This window comes from Zootoca vivipara, chromosome 9 (genome assembly GCF_965207765.1).
Source record: "Zootoca vivipara chromosome 9, rZooViv2.hap1.1, whole genome shotgun sequence".
NCBI lineage: Eukaryota > Metazoa > Chordata > Lepidosauria > Squamata > Lacertidae > Zootoca > Zootoca vivipara.
Genome location: NC_142592.1, coordinates 43,681,871 through 43,692,319, shown reverse-complemented (window position 1 = coordinate 43,692,319; position 10,449 = coordinate 43,681,871). Strand labels below are relative to the sequence as shown.

Genomic DNA, 10,449 nt, shown 5'->3' with positions numbered 1-10,449 from the left:
TTTTTTGGAAGATTTCTTGATTTACAAGGGTGTGTGCAGTGTCTCTCTCATATTTGTACGTGTATCGTTTTTGCAAATCAGTTACATTTGTTGAGACACTGGGAAGAAAGAGGGGGAACGAGGTGGATAGGGGGTGGGTGGGGGTGGGATCTGGTGGCGATGTTTCTATTTTACTTAATATATGTAGGGTTTGATGTCAAACTGATACACTATTGTCTATAGAGCCCCCACTTTGCTTTCTCTTGATTGAATGGGCCTGTTCCTGTGTTTGTGCAAAGGCTGCACAATCCTCACACAGGGACCTTAACCACCCCAAGTTTCACGTGGGAAGGTATTCATCTGAAAGTGTCCCTCTGTGAAAACAACTACCAACACAAACATTTTTGCATGTCAGAGAGAGAGGGAATTCCATATCAGACCTTCTTTCTGATGTGACATATCACTGATGCAGAGGTTATATCTGGACAGGGCAGTTTCAAACTTGAGGTGCCCTTCCAATAGACTACGTATATAGAAGATGCATATGGAATAAGCTCTTAGCTTTCTTTTGGCAAAAGAAAGTTCAGGCTGCAGTGCACTGATTGCATTCACATTGTGTCCCCTATGGTTCTTTCCCTAGTGGTTTCTTTCTAGCTCATTGTGTTTCCCCAATCATATTTCCCATGATGCATTGTGTTGCATTGACTTCTATAGTGGAACAGTAAGTGAAGAATGGAAGATGGACAAAATAAAGGCCTCAGTTCCAGTAGAGAACAAGAAGAACCGAGGAGGTTGCTCTTTTTTAAAATGGTAAAATTACTGTTTTTGTGGCAACTGTACTGATGATATTGCACATTGTTTGAACCATTTGTCTGTTTTTCTTTATATAGATGGAAACCAGGATTCTTAAAGAATTATGGGCCCCAAAGGAAACATGGATTAATACACATACTCCCGAAACCACAGAGTAATTGAGTTGTGAGCCCCACTGAAAATATTCTGGCTCTTGTGACAATGTCCCACTTGCCCCGCCCTTGCAGAGCCCTGAGCGGGGCAGTGGCTGAGGTTTCTGTTTTACTGCCAATTTGCTCATCATCAGCTTGGCTCCAGCAGGGAGGTCAGAAAGTGATCAGGAGGCAATGGAAACTTCGTGTCTTTCTGCTGCTTTCAGAATCAGACCCCGTGGAATCTCTCTGCCAGCAACAACCCTCCCACCATTCACATGCACTTACATTTCAAGGAACCTTTAAAAGAGTTCAGGCCTATGAAAGTTTTGCATGGTTTTAATTGGATCTATCTTGAAGGTTGTAAACGGAGAGATAATTGCCTGGCCAAGAGTCTGAAGAAAGAAAATACAGGTTTGTTTCAGGTTAAATGAAAGCAATTTGAAAGAGGGACGGCTGCGCATGATCTGTACTCTTATCCCACTTTCACCTCTAATAAATAGTCATCCAGGTTTCTGTACTGTTTCAAGAGCCTACAAAACGTGTTTGACCTCATTGGTGACAGTTATACTCATTGGTGTGAAGAAGCGGCATCCATCTCAAGCCATTGTTGACCATCTTAAAAACTGTGTTATTGTCTTCACCAGCCATACAGGGTTATAAATTGGAGTTCCTCAAAAAACAGAGTTAGTGTAGACCAATGGACACTCTGTGTTGCAAGCAGTCAATAATGAAATTAGAATACAGATCCTTTGTTTGGATGAAGAGGCAGCCCCTCTGTTGCAAAGGAGGAAGAACGCATCTCCATATGGATATATGTATAACAGAGAGAATGAACAAATGCGACAACAGTTAAAACCTTTGAATATGTTTGTGTGTTTAGGCCTCAATCAAGGGCTGTTCATGAAAGAAAATATTATTCTGTTTCTTCAGTGCGTTGAAGGTGGTTTGAAATCCATTAGCTATTTTGTGTACAAAAGCTGTGCTGAAAATCCACTCACCCCATCATTTTTACAGGGCCTTTCAGTCCTCACCAAAATTGAGGTTTTCATTATCTTTTGGGGTGGCCACAAAATTCCGAAGACCTTTTGCAATGATAGCGTATCTTATCTTAACTGAAAATAAAATATGGGGTGTCAATGGCTTTTGACTTTATTTATTTATTTCCCTCCTTTTCATTGTTAACTAGAAAAAGGCTGAGCTTTCCCTTCCTTAACAGTGTGTCCCATGGGAATGACAACACCACATAAGGTAGCACCATCTTTTCCCATGGGCAACATTGACCTGATACATTTTGCTGCCTGAGGTGAAGGGCAAGATGGTGCCTCCCTCCCATTGTACCAGGCCCGTCTTGCTCATTGGGTCTACTGGCATGGTGCGCCAGGGCGCTGGGTGACAGGGGCACCCCAGCAAGTGCGGGAGCTGCGTGGCAGCCTCCCTTTTCCCTCCTGCACGCCCGCCACCTGCGCCGCTCAGGGGAGAGCAGGGAGGTAAGCGAGGCGGAGCAGGCATTGGACCCTGTTCCGCCCTGCAGCGCCAGGGTCATCCCTCATCCCAGCACTGTGTTTCATTGGTAGAGGCAACGCCACATGGCAGCAGCTCTACCAATGAAATGCAGCGCCGGGGTCATCCCTGCTGGCGGGAAGGCTCCATGGCACCCATCTGGCCTCCGCTGCCTTTGTAAGCCCTCTGGCAGTCCGGAGCTCTCCCTGCTGGCTCCGCGGGGGGGGGGGGGGAGGAGCCGCCCTCCTTCCCATCCTTGGGATCCTGAGCAAGCCCAGGGCTTGAGGCTGCCTGCTGCCCACCCTTCCTCATTGCGGCCAGGGCACAGCAGGTGATCCCTCTCGGAGGTGAGTTCCCCGCCCCTGCACTCTGACTCGGAGCCGGGAGCCGCGCAGGCCAGAGGGAAAGGGGGTGTGCAGGAGAAATTTTTGCACCACGGCACTGGATACCCTTAAGACGGCCCTGCATTGTACTTAGAGAAACTGGGCTGGCAGTTGAATCTTACTTCAACACTGGGGATAGAACAGAGTCCTCCACAACACCTGTAGGCAGCAAACTACCTTAGGGAGCATAAAAGCAAAATTCTGCAATGTATTTCCACCACCTAGCAGAAGTACTCCTGGTCAGGATTACAGCCAGCCAGCCATGCCCTGCTCAAGCAAGCCATTCCATTCCATTCCGTACCCCAAGTACCCCTACACACACTTTCCTTTTCTTGCTGACATTCAGTAGTCTGTAACTACTGCTGGTTCAGACTTCAATGGGCTGTTTTTGAGTTTTGAAGAGGCAGGAATTAAGATTTGTATGTCTGCGCGCTGCCTTCCACCAACCTTGAAAGTCCTTATTTTCAGTGGTCCTGATTTGCCTCCATTTTTGCCAGTACTCACCACCTTAATTCACTATTAGAGGAAGTGATGCAGGCACTCCCTGGCACCCAGATATTTAACAATAGACCTGAAAGAGGAATGGCCAATGAAGATATTTACTGCACATGAGTGTATTGTGCTCATTGGAAGGGCACCCCCAACATCTCCATAAAGGGCAAAAAATGGACAGTGTTTGACCATGGATAGGCAGTGTGACCAGGTGTCCTTGACAAATGGTGGCCCTCCATCTGAAGGGCTGTCAGAGCTAGACCTCAATTTGAAGGCATTCTCTGTTGGAAGGGCTGCCCAATCCGATTTATTTTATTTTTTAAAACAAACTGAAGAAGGGAGAGCAGGGGTGCTGAAATTGCCCATCGACAATTAGCAGCTGGACAACTGGACTGTGGACTGAGGAGGCACGTAAATCAGTAGGGCAGTCTTTCCCGTGGTGGTGAATTGTACTGCATCCCTATTTAAATTCTAGTAATTGGTTCTAAATCTTCCTCTCTGTGTTATGGAGATCTTTGTCCTCATATTCCCCATTTTATGGCACATTACCCCCGCCCCTCCCATTTAGGAAGATGCACTCTAGGGAATGAGACCTTGGCAAATAGAGACTGCTGGAGTGTTAGCTGCTGCTAGCAGTCTGGGTTTGTGGTGAACCTTTTTGAAGCATGCTGTACAGGGAGATCATGCAAACTGATTCCCCACAGGGATAATGACAGAAGTCAAAGGAAGGCTAGGGAACAGGGCAGACTCTCCATGCCCTGCCCTGTGACCTCTAGAGGTCCTGCACAGTCTCAAAAGGCTTGGAGCTTTCATCAGAAGGCAAAGGCCAGCCCCAAGTTCTTGTGGACTTGCAAGCAAGAGACTGGCTGTGTGTCTAGCACAAAGGCATTTATTGGGTTGGGTCCAGACTGTGTCATGCTCAAAGCAGAGAGTTTGTCAAATTGATTCCATGGACAACCAAGTCTTGAGCCACCCAGTGCAAGCAATAGCATACAAGACGCGGGTGGTGCTGTGGTCTAAACCACAGAGCCTAGGGCTTGCCGATCAGAAGGTCGGCGGTTCGAATCCCCGCGACGGGGTGAGCTCCCGTTGTTCGGTCCCTGCTCCTGCCAACCTAGCAGTTCTCAAGCACGTCAAAGTGTAAGTAGATAAATAGGGGCCGCTCCGGCGGGAAGGTAAACGGCGTTTCCGTGCGCTGCTCTGGTTCGCCAGAAGCGGCTTAGTCATGCTGGCCACATGACCCGGAAGCTGTCTGCGGACAAATGCCGGCTCCCTCGGCCAGTAAAGCGAGATGAGCGCTGCAACCTCAGAGTCATCCATGACTGGACTTAATGGTCAGGGGTCCCTTTACCTTTTTACAATACAATTAAAGATAACCAATAAATAAATTAAACATAATTTAGATCTAAATATAAAAGTATAAGAGGCTGTGGAAATAAAAAGGCCTTCAACTTGCCACCTGGGAGAAAGCATTCCATAGCTGGGGTGCCAATGTGCCAATGTACTATATTTTGAATCTTTCTTTCTTTTTCTTACATTCCAGCTCTTCCTCCAAATGGAGTCCAGAGTGCCAAACAAGAAGAGATAATGAAAACATCTTTAAAAGGTTGGCTTAGGTGCCCGCAATGCTTTTTCCAGGTCAGAGCAGACAATATGGAACTAGATAGACCCAATGGTCTGACTTAGCACAGGGCAGCGCCCACTGTTCCTACTGTCCTATTCAGAATACGCAGAGAGTTAATGCTCCATTTTGTTTGCCCCTGCCTCTAGCTAGTGATTTATAATCTCACCATCTAGAATCTCACTGAGCAATGTACAGTTTTTGAACTGACACAGAAAATGTCTCCATCTTCCACAGAAGCTGCCTTCTCTCCTCCCTCCTCGCCCACCAAGCAAAGTCTCTCCCTTCCACCTCGCTGCCACCCCCAATCACCAAACCCATCTCTCTCTCTCTCTCTCTCTCTCTCTCTCTCTCTCTCTCTCTCTCTCTCTCTCTCTCTCTCTCTCTCTCTCTCTCTCTCTCTCTCGAACTTCCTTGCAGCTGCAGAGCTGGCTAGACAATCGGGTGTTTTAGAGAAATACATTTTTGGGCTAATTTGCCATGCATAAGTGTTTCTCCTACCCTTTAAAGGAAGGGAACAAAGAGCGTATTCTCCCAGCACTCTGCCCTGTTGTGAGGCGGCCCTGCAGCTGTACAGAGCTGTGCTACCCTCCGCTCTCCTGCTCCATTCTCTGCTAGCTTTGTAAAGAGATGGGCCTCTGCTTTTACCAGCGCCACGAAAAGACCATGCCGTCTCCAACCCCCTCCAATGTGCTTATTCTTCTTTGGGGAGGCAGATGGAGCAGGTGGGAAGGCCGAGATGCTGCAGCGGCAACACCACCCTACCTATAGCGCCTTTGTTTGTTTGTTAAGGAAAGCTCCTTATTTTAAGAGACAGCTGTTATTTTAAGGGATATCTCTCACTTGGTACATTATGTCGCACTTCCAACACCAAATTAAAAAATAGGTCAGATGCAGAAGGAATCAAGGGGAAAGAAGCGGTCCTATGCAGGGAATGAAATTTAGATGATGTATCAATACATTTTCAGTGGTTAAACCAGGCATCCCCAAACTTCGGCCCTCCAGATGTTTTGGACTACAATTCCCATAATCCCTGACCACTGGACCTCTTAGATAGGGATCATGGGAGTTGTAGGCCAAAACATCTAGAGGGCCGCAGTTTGGGGATGCCTGGCGTTAAACCATGGTTGGGGAACTTTTTTTCAGACCAAGGGATGCATTCCACCACGAGAAACATTCCAGGAGCCATTTTCCAGTGGGATCAAAGGCCAAAGTGAGCAACTGAGTCTAGCCATACAGAGGTATCTACATACCCACAAGTCACCAACAAGCATTATAATGGTCCAAGGACCCATCGAAGCCAGGTAAGAACACTTGGAGTAGGGCATGGAGCTGGGCCAATTATTTAAATAGCAGCTGTGGGAGTGGAGCAATTTGCACATGGGAAGGGGGATTTACCCCCCCCCCCATACTGAAGTCATGGCAATAATCTTCCCCCAAAGCTGATATACATGTTGTAAGGAAAGTTGATGTTGACACCAACTGCAACTTCAGGAGCGATGATCAGAAAAAGAACCCATGAACTCTGAGAAGATCGGGTGAAGAGATTTCCTACAGGACAAAGTCCAGAAGTATCACTCTACCAAAACTCTGTGGGTGGGGAGAGAACCAGGAGTTTCCTTGGCCACCAGCCATACAACTTAAGGTGATTGCTCTACCCTTCCCAGACTCAACTCCTGAGCTCTCCATAGAGTTACCTGCTCCACCGAAGCCAATACCTGCAAAATCAAGCAGTGACTTTTTAAGAACCAGCAGATTTCTCACAGGGGATCGAAGCAGAATCCCTGGTGTGCCTGCAACTTATTTAAGCTTTTAGTTGACATAAAACAGTGATGGCCAAACTTGGCCCTCCATCTGTTTTGGGACTACAACTCCCATCATCCCTAGCTAACAGGACCAGTGGTCAGGGATGATGGGAATTGTAGTCCCAAAACAGCAGGAGGGCCAAGTTTGGCCCTCACTGACCTAAAGCGTCACTGAAGCAGCATCTTAAACTTTTGGATTCGTGGACCTGCCTCACTCAGCTAAGCACGGAGCTCTCCGGGGTTCTGTTTCCTTGCTGAAACTTTTGTGTCACCTCTCAAATAATCTTCACAGATTCTGCCTGGAACAGGAGAATAATGCTGCGCCAATGCTGCTTGGTGAGAAGCCTGGCTTTCTGTTGTAATCAGGCAAAGGGCTGTTTCACACATGCAAAGCTGGGTTTGCCCTAACTTTACACTTAACACAAATAAAACGCAACACTCCCAACCATTGCCAGTCACAGTTTCCTGGCACACATAACTGTATCCACATATTCCATTTTTAGATATGTGCTTAAAATATTTCACATGCTTGCCTTAAAAATGTAATGAATGAAGTTGCCCTAAGGAGGATAGTGAATACTTACGGCATTGTGTAGTAAGAAAAGGATTCGCAGCCTTCATCATACTTAGTAAGAAGACATTGTGGCAGGGCCATCTCGAGCAGGTTGTGCGCCCTGGCGCTGAGATCGCTCCGGTACCCCCGCCCTCGCAGCGCGCAGCACGGCTTCCACGCGGCTTCACCGTGCAGCGCCCCCCCTGCCGGCCTGGCGCCCCGCGCCACCGGGACTGCACCTAGAGCCGGGCCTGCATTGTGGTGACTTCCAGACGTCCAGTTTATTGAGTGTTCATCTTGATTTGTTTGAGGGAGGTTATACAATGTTACATCCAGCAACCATTATTTCCTACTTTCCAGTGATTCCCCCCCCCCCGGCAACCGTCCCATTCTTTATCACTAAAATTCTGATTTTGGAAACAGGTTTGTTGCACAAGAGCATCAAATCAGCTTTAATTGCACAACCTGAATTTGCTGGGATGTGATTGGCTCCCAGCTGAAAATAGCAACCATCTGGAAGAATCCAGTTGGTTCTTCAGGAAAGGCTGACAGGTCTGCTGAGATTAAATATCAGCTGGTGATTGGGTCAGAAAGAGAGTGGTGAGCTATCACAGAATTTTTATGTAACAGATGAAGGGAAAAAATAGAGCTGAAGTGAAAATTCCATTTTAAAACGAAAACAAAAATTACATTATCACCATTCAAATTCTGAAGGCAAAACCCACATGGATCACATGGATTTCTCACCTCACCATTTGGAATATGGGTGTTTTAGATTTGTTGGCATCTCTTGGTTGTTCCAAAATATGAAATGTCATAAGCTTTTAACTCTCAGTACAATTCACATGGCAGCCTACCCATCAAATACTTTAGGAGTTAAATATCGTGTGCTATCCTCATATACCAATACTTAATGCCATTTCATTTCCATTATGAAATTTCGAAATAGCAGCGGCTGAATATCAAATACTGAAATCTCATATTGGATGTCAAATACAGGTATTAAACATTTGGTAAAATGCCTCAGAAAATAAAAAAGGTATTTGGTATCAACGAGACAGAAGCAATTCTGAAGAGAATTTAGAGAGCAAATTTCAGCTGAAAACAATGTACTGCGAAGAAGCTGTGGAATTAAGGCCACTGCAGTAGTTGGACATTCCAGAACATTCCAACTGTGTGGTATAAGATGGCATGAGACTCAAAGCCTTGTGAGCCTTCTAATTCTATAAAAAAATAGATACCATATATAGATGGATTTCCTTTGCAACAAAATAGTTATGCATACCTATTCGTCATTTCCACTGAAGACTGGAGCTGAAATTAAGGTCGCTTGAAGATGATCTGTTTGTTGAGCATTCATCCTGATTTGTTTAGACCAGGCATGTCAAACCTGCGGCCCTCCAGATGTTTTGGACTACAATTCCCATCTTCCCCAACCACTGGTCCTGCTAGCTAGGGATCATGGGAGTTGTAGGCCAAAACATCTGGAGGGCCGCAGGTTTGACATGCCTGGTTTAGACAAAGTTTGTAGAGAGGCTAGATGATGTTGGCTCTTTATTGATATTCATTCATTCATTCTTTTTTGCAGGGAGATGGCATTGGGCCTCCTCGGGTGTCCCTTTTTATCGTGCATTTGTGATCATTAGCAATCATGGTGGTGTTTTGGAGTAGACATACTGCTTCATTTCCAATCTGTGCATGTCCCTTCATTCCCTAATGAAACCATGTAGCTTTTATATCACAAGTGTTCCCTCTTATGTTTTGTCGTGCTTCTGTTGAATGATATAGCACAAGAGTGCCACTCCAAATGCCAATAAGGGAGTAACACTAAGGAAGCATCACAGGGCAACTGATAAAATGGAGCGATGTGTGGACAGTCCAGTATAAACGCATAACAAATGCACTATTATTGTATCAATGACATGTTGTAGAATAAGGTAAAGGGGCCCCTGACCATTAGGTCCGGTCGTGACCGACTCTGGGGTTGCGGTGCTCATCTCGCTCTATTGGCCGAGGGAGCCAGCGTACAGCTTCCAGGTCATGTGGCCAGCATGACAAAGCCGCTTCTGGCGAACCAGAGCAGCACACGGAAACGCTGTTTACCTTCCTGCCAGAGCAGTACCTATTTATCTACTTGCACTTTGACGTGCTTTCGAACTGCTAGGTTGGCAGGAGCTGGGACCGAGCAACGGGAGCTCACCCCATCGCAGGGATTTGAACCGCCGACCTTCTGATCGGCAAGCCCCAGGCTCTGTGGTTTAACCCACAGCGTCACCCGCATCCGTTGTAGAATATGCTCACACAAGAACACCAGTCGGGGGTGTGTGTGTGTTTTGACAAACAATTGTTCTCCTGTTCTTTCCATAATACTAGAACCTCCCAGTTCTAGTATTATGAAAGGGGGACAATGACGTTTTCTCTATCCACTTCCTCCATGCCATGTGTAATTTTATCCACTTCTGCCATGTCACCATTTGCTTGCCTCTTTCCCAACCTAAAAAGCCTCAAATGCTGTAATATAGGAGAGTTTCTACAGCCACATAGGGATGTGATCGCATCCGAATCTAGGGCAATATCGACAAGCATCTAGCGGGGAGGTATATACCACTGCTGAGAACCAGACCTTCCACTACAGGTGAAGTCACCCGAGCTCGAGGATAAAGAAGTCAAAATGGCACAGTGATTTGCATGACGCCCTGGAAGTTTTCTGGTGGAACACCCTCTCTCCCTGGTCTCAGACTCTTGTACTAGATCTTCTGCAGGAGCAGAGATTCCCAATGTTTGTGGTTATAGGAACGGGGGAGGGGGCAGGAGATCAAGAGGGTGGCTGTTATGTGGGGGGGGGGAGGGGTGTCTAAGGATTCGTGCTTCCACATGATTTCCTCAGTTGTTTTCAAAGTGCTGCTGAACCACCCACACTCCCATGTGATCCTTCATTTACGAAAGCAAAGGCGTAATCAGTGCGCAGCCAGCGTTTGTTGATCATCCCACCCAACCCACATCTACCCCTACCCCCACCCTGCGTACATCCATCGGCATTCTTAATATAAAAGGAAACGGAGACTTGGAGACAGCTGACCCTGGAAAGCCACATGGCTCCTTGAGGGGAATCTCTCTTTCTGTTTACTCCCTGCCTCTGTGTTCCTTTAGGGCTATTAGGCATTGGGGA

The 10,449-nt window shown here is 46.7% G+C and overlaps 1 long non-coding RNA gene across 1 annotated transcript; it reads left to right on the top strand.

Moving 5' to 3' along the window:
* The first annotated feature begins 2,569 nt into the window (after nucleotides 1-2,569).
* On the top strand, nucleotides 2,570-9,083 carry LOC148684621 (uncharacterized). Its single transcript, XR_015945874.1, has 4 exons — nucleotides 2,570-2,773; nucleotides 4,845-4,907; nucleotides 6,069-6,226; nucleotides 8,869-9,083. It is a non-coding gene; the product is annotated as an uncharacterized LOC148684621 (long non-coding RNA).
* The last annotated feature ends 1,366 nt before the right edge of the window (nucleotides 9,084-10,449 follow it).